At 46.6% G+C, this 5,575-nt stretch overlaps 2 non-coding genes across 2 annotated transcripts; both read left to right on the top strand.

The window, feature by feature from the left end:
• Positions 1–243: 243 nt before the first annotated feature.
• LOC149535662 (5.8S ribosomal RNA) lies at positions 244–397 on the top strand. Its single transcript, XR_016358262.1, has one exon. It is a non-coding gene; the product is annotated as a 5.8S ribosomal RNA (ribosomal RNA).
• A 219-nt stretch (positions 398–616) lies between these two features.
• Positions 617–4,015, top strand: LOC149535661 (25S ribosomal RNA). Its single transcript, XR_016358220.1, has one exon. It is a non-coding gene; the product is annotated as a 25S ribosomal RNA (ribosomal RNA).
• Positions 4,016–5,575: the final 1,560 nt, after the last annotated feature.

Below are 5,575 nucleotides of genomic sequence, written 5' to 3'. Positions count from 1 at the left end.
TTGCGAGGTAGGGACCCCGTCCAATGATACAGCTCTCCCATGTGTCAACTCCCACCTTTGCGAGGTGATGGGGTGGGGACACACCACAACATTCCTCGTCGTACCCATTGGGTGCTCGGGGTTTGGGATGTTTCAACACCCAACACACAGGTGCATCACACACCTTAGAAAACCAAAGAATGAAGCGTGATCCAGTGCCTTGCATGCTTGGGTCACCGAAAGACAAAAAGATAACAAAACCATGACTCTTGGCAATAGATATCTCGACTCTCGCCACGATGAAGAATGTAGCGAAATGCGATACTTAGTGTGAATTGCACAATCCCATGAATCATCAAGTCTTTGAATGCAAGTTGCTCTCAAGGACTTGGCCAAGGGCATGTCTACTTGGGTGTTGCACTACAAAATTGCCCTCCCTAGCGAGGAGCGGAGATGGTCGTCCGTGTCCGTAAGTGGCACAGTCGACTAAAATGAGCACGAGGTCCGTCGATCCGTCGTGACGAGTGGTGGCTCGCAAAGGCCAGCGTTGGTTTGCACTGATCGAATGATTCCTTGTGAGGAACTTTATTTTGGGTCCAGCGGCCTACCGCAATGTGGGCATGCTGCATCACTACCACATCCCCAAGTTAGGTGTGAATACCCGCTGAGTTTAAGCATATCAATAAGCGGAGGAAAAGAAACTTACCAGGATTCCCCTAGTAACGGCAAGCGAACCGGGAAGAGCCCAGCTTGAAAATCGATGGTCGTGCCTATCAAATTGTAGTCTATAGAAGCATCCTTAGTGATGGACCGGGCCCAAGTCCCCTAGAAGGGGGCGCCGGAGAAGGTGAGAGCCCTGTCGAGCCCAGACCCTGTCGCACTACAAGGTGTTATCGGTGAGTTGGGTTGTTTGGGAATGCAGCCCTAATCGGGTGGTAAATTTCATCCAAGGCTAAATACGGGAAAGAGACCAATAGCAAACAAGTACCATGAGGGAAAGATGAAAAGGACTTTCAAAAGAGAGTTAAAGAGTGTTTGAAATTGCCGAGAGGGAAGCAGAAGGAGGCCGGCAATGTGCCTCGATCGGATGTGGAATGGTGTGAGCCGGTCTGCCGCTTGGTTCGAGAGACGTGCTAGCGTGGGTTGTCATGACAGCACAAGCGCAACCTTCTAGTCGCACAAATACTTTCGTCATGGTAGTCAAGGAGCAAATCGAGCACCTTTATGTCTGGTTCTTGGGCACCTTTGCTTGTGGTGCTGGCTAGTGAGCTTTCCATCCGACTCGTCTTGAAACACGGACCAAGGAGTCTAACATGTGTGCGAGTTGGTGGGTTGGGAAAACCCGCGAGGTGCAAGGAAGCTGACTAGCGAGATCCCCTCTCAGGGGGTGCACCGTTGACCGACCCTGATTTTCTGTGAAGGGTTCGAGTGCAAGAACACCTGTTGGGACCCAAAATATGGTGAACTATGCTGGAGCAAGGTGAAGCAAGAGGAAACTCTAGTGGAGGCCTGCAATGATATTGATGTGAAAATTATTTGTCTGACTTGGGTATAGGGGGGAAAGACTAATCAAACTGTCTAGTAGCTGGTTTCCTCCAAAGTTTCCCTCAGGATAGCTAGAGCTCATGTGTGAGTTTTATTAGGTAAAGAAAATGATTAGAGGCATCGGGGGCATAACGCCCTCAACCTATTCTCAAACTTTAAATAGGTAAGTCAGCACAGCTGCTTTGTTGAGTCGTGCCACAGAATCATGAGCTCTAAGTGGGCCATTTTTGGTAAGCAAAACTGGCGATGCCAGATGAACCGAAAGCCGAGTTACGGTCTCAAATTGCGCACTAACCCAGATCCCACAAAGGGTGTTGGTTGATTAAGACAGCAGGATGGTGGTCATGGAAGTCAAAATTTGCTAAGGAGTGTGTAACAACTCACCTGCCGAATCAACTAGCCCCGAAAATGGATAGTGATAAAGTGCGCAACCTATACTCGGTCGTCGGGGCAAGTGCTAGGCTCCGATGAGTAGGAGGATGCAGGGGTTGTTGCAAAACCTTGGGCGTGAGCTTGGGTGAATCAGCCCCCAGTGCAGATCTTGGTGGTAGTAGCAAATATTCAAATGAGAACTTTGAAGATTGAAGTGGGGAAAGGTTCCATGTGAACAGCACTTGGACATGGGTTAGTCGATCCTAAGAGATGGGGAAACCCTATTTCAAGGGTGCACTTTGCGCGATCATCGAAAGGCAATCGGGTTAATATTCTCGAACCGGGACGTGGTGGCAGATGGAAACATTAGGAAATCTGGAGACATCAGCAAGGGCCCCGAGAAGAGTTATCTTTTCTTTTTAACAGCTTGCCCACCCTCAAATCGGTTCAACCAGAGATAGGGTCCAGCAGCTAGAAGAGCATCGCACGTCTCGCGGTGTCTGGTGCGCCTTCGGCAGCCCTTTAAAATCTAGAGGACCGAGTACTGTTCACGCTCAGTCATACTCATAACTGCATCAGGTCTCCACGGTGAACATCCTCTGGTCAATAGAACAATGTAGGTAAGGGAAGTCAAAAAAATGGATCCGTAACTTCAAGAAAAGTATTGGCTCTGAGGGCTGGGCCTAGGGGTCTACGACCTGAACTCATGGGCTATTGGCTACTTGCTCAAGCTGCTCCCATGGAGAGGGTGGGTTGTCGTGTGCCGATCAAGTGACCAACACAGGACACCCCCTTCGGAGGGCTTTCCCTAGGCTGTGAACAGTCGACTTAGAACTGGTACGAACAAGGGGAATCCAACTCTTTAATTAAAACAAATTATTGCGATGGTCCTTGCGGATGCTGATGCAATGCAATTTCTGCCCAGTGCTCTAAATGTCAAAGTGAAGAAATTCAACCAAGCGCTGGTAAACGGTGAGAGTAACTATGACTCTCTTAAGGTAGCCAAATGCCTCATCATCTAATTAGTGACACACATGAATGGATTAACGAGATTCCCACTGTCCCTATGTACTATCTAGTGAAACCACAGCCAAGGGAATGGGCTTGGCAGATTTAGTGGGGAAAGAAGACCCTGTTGAGCTTAACTCTAGTCCGACTTTGTGAAATGACTTCAGAGGTGTAGAATAAGTAGGAGCTTTCGGGCGCAAGTAAAATACTACTACTTTTAACATTATTTTACTTATTCCGTGAGGCAGAGACGGGGCAATACCCCTATTTTTGGCCTTAAGGTGCGTCTAGGTGTGCCGATCTAGGCGGAAGACATTGCCAGGTGGAGAGTTTGGCTAGGGCGACATCTGTTAAAAGATAACGCAGGTGTCCTAAGATGAGCTCAACGAGAACAAAAACCTCGTGTGGAACAAAAGGGTAAAAGCTTATTTGATTTTGATTTTCAATACGAATACAAATCGTGAAAGTGTGGCCTATCGATCCTTTAGGCTTTCAAAATTTGAAAATAGAGGTGTCAAAAAATTTACCACAGGGATAACTGGCTTGTGGCAGCCAAGCATTCATAGCGACGTTGCTTTTTTATCCTTCGATGTCGGCTCTTCCTATCATTATGAAGCAGAATTCACTAAGTGTTGGATTGTTCACCCACCAATAGGGAACATGAGCTAGGTTTAGACTGTCGTGAGACAGGTTAGTTTTACCCTATTCATGATATGCACCGCGATAGTAATTCAACTTAGTACGAGAGGAACTGTTGATTCGCACATTTGTTCATCGTGCTTGGTTGAAAAGCTAGTGGCGCGAAGCTACCATGTGTCAAATTATGAGTGAATGCCTCTAAGTCAAAATCCATGCTAGATGCGGTGCATATCTATCTCCGACTGCATCGTGACCCACAGTAGGGGTGTTCTTGCACTCCTACGGGCCAGTGTCATTAGCCATCTTCGATCGGCGCATTAGCCCATTGGAGCAACCTTAGATATTAATTTCAAGCGGTTGGCAAGAAGAATCTTTTGCAGACGACTTAAATAAGCGACGAGGTATTGTAAGTGGCAGAGTGGCCTTGCTGCCACGATCCACTTAGATTCATCCCTCTATCGCCTTCATTCATCAAACCTCTTTTTGACTCTAAAGCGGGTGGGGTTTGTAATTTGCGCGAGGGAAAGAAAATCTTCCAAGTGCCAAATTCCGGGTGGGTGGGGTTTGCAAATCTTTTCGCGAGGGCATAAAAATCTCTCAGGTGCCAAATTCTCGGCGGGTGGGGTTTGTAGTTTGTACGAGTGTGGGAAAATCTTCCAAGTGCCAAATTTTGGGCGGGTGGGATTTGCAATTTTCACGAGGGCAGAAAACTCTCCTAGGTGCCAAATTCTCTACGAGGGTTTGTAAATTTTGCCAGGGTGGAAAAATCTCCCAAGTGCCAAATTTTGAGCGGGTGGGGTTTTGTGAAAATTTCTACGATGGTGAAAAAATCTCCCAAGTTCCAAATTCTCGGTGGGTGGGGTTTTGTAAAAATTTCTATGAGGGCAAAAAATCTCCCAAGTGCCAATTCTTGGCAGGTGGGGTTTGTAATTTCTGCTAGGACAAAAAAAATCTCCTAAGTGGCAAATTTCGAGTGGGTGGGGTTTTGTGAAAATTTCTGCAACAGTGGAAAAATCTCTCAAGTGCCAAATTCTCGGCGAGTGGGGTTTTGTAAAAATTTTAGCAAGGGCAAAAAAATCTCCCAAGTGCCAAATTCTCAACAGGTGGGGTTTGTAATTTATGCCAGGACGAAAAAATCTCCCAAGTGCCAAATTCTGAGCAGGTGGGGTTTTTTGAAAATTTCTGCGAGGGCGAAAAAATCTCCCAAGTGCCAAATTCTCGATGGGTGGGGTTTGTAATTTTTGCCAGGATGAAAAAATCTCCGAAGTGTCAAATTCTCGATAGGTAGGGTTTTGTAAAAATTTCTACGAGGGCGAAAAAATCTCCCAAGTGCCAAATTCTCGGCAGGTGGGGTTTGTAATTTCCACCAGGATAGAAAAATCTCCCAAGTGCAAAATTTTGAGGGGGTCAGGTTTTGTGAAAATTTCTACGAGGGCGAAAAAATCTCCCAAGTGCAAATTCTCAGCGAGTGGGGTTTCGTAAAATTTTTTGCGAGGGCGAAAAAATCTCCCAAGTGCCAAATTCCCAGCAGGTGGGGTTTGTAATTTGCGCGAGGGTGGGAAAATCTTCCAGGTGCCAAATTTCGAACGAGTGGAGTTTGCAATTTTCACGAGGGCAAAAAAAATTTCCCAAGTGCCAAATTCCTGGCAGGTGGGGTTTTTTATTTCTGTCGGGGCAAAAAAATCTCCCAAGTGCCACATTGCGGGCGAGTGGGGTTTTGTAAAAAAATTTGCGAGGGAAAAAAAATCTCCCAAGTGCCAAATTTCGGGTGGGTGGGGTTTGCAATTTCTGCAAAGGCAAAAAAACTCCCAAGTGCCAAATTCTTGGTGGGTGGGGTTTGTAATTTTTGCAAGGGTGTAAAAATCTCCCAGGTGCCAAATTCCTAGCGGGTGGGGTTTTTAATTTCTGCCAGGGAGGAAAAATCTCCCGAGTGCCAAATTTCAGGCAATAGGGAGGGGTTTTGTAGAAATTTTTGCCAAGGCATAAAAATCTCCTGAGTGCCAAATTTTGGGCGAGTGGGGTTTTGTAAAAT

The sequence above is a fragment of the Cupressus sempervirens genome, chromosome 10, assembly GCF_028749045.1.
Source record: "Cupressus sempervirens isolate cs-2001-9-10 chromosome 10, ASM2874904v1, whole genome shotgun sequence".
In the NCBI taxonomy this organism is placed as follows: Eukaryota; Viridiplantae; Streptophyta; class Pinopsida; order Cupressales; family Cupressaceae; genus Cupressus; species Cupressus sempervirens.
Note: the sequence above shows the minus strand (reverse complement) of the source record. Positions and strands in the feature narration are given on the sequence as shown.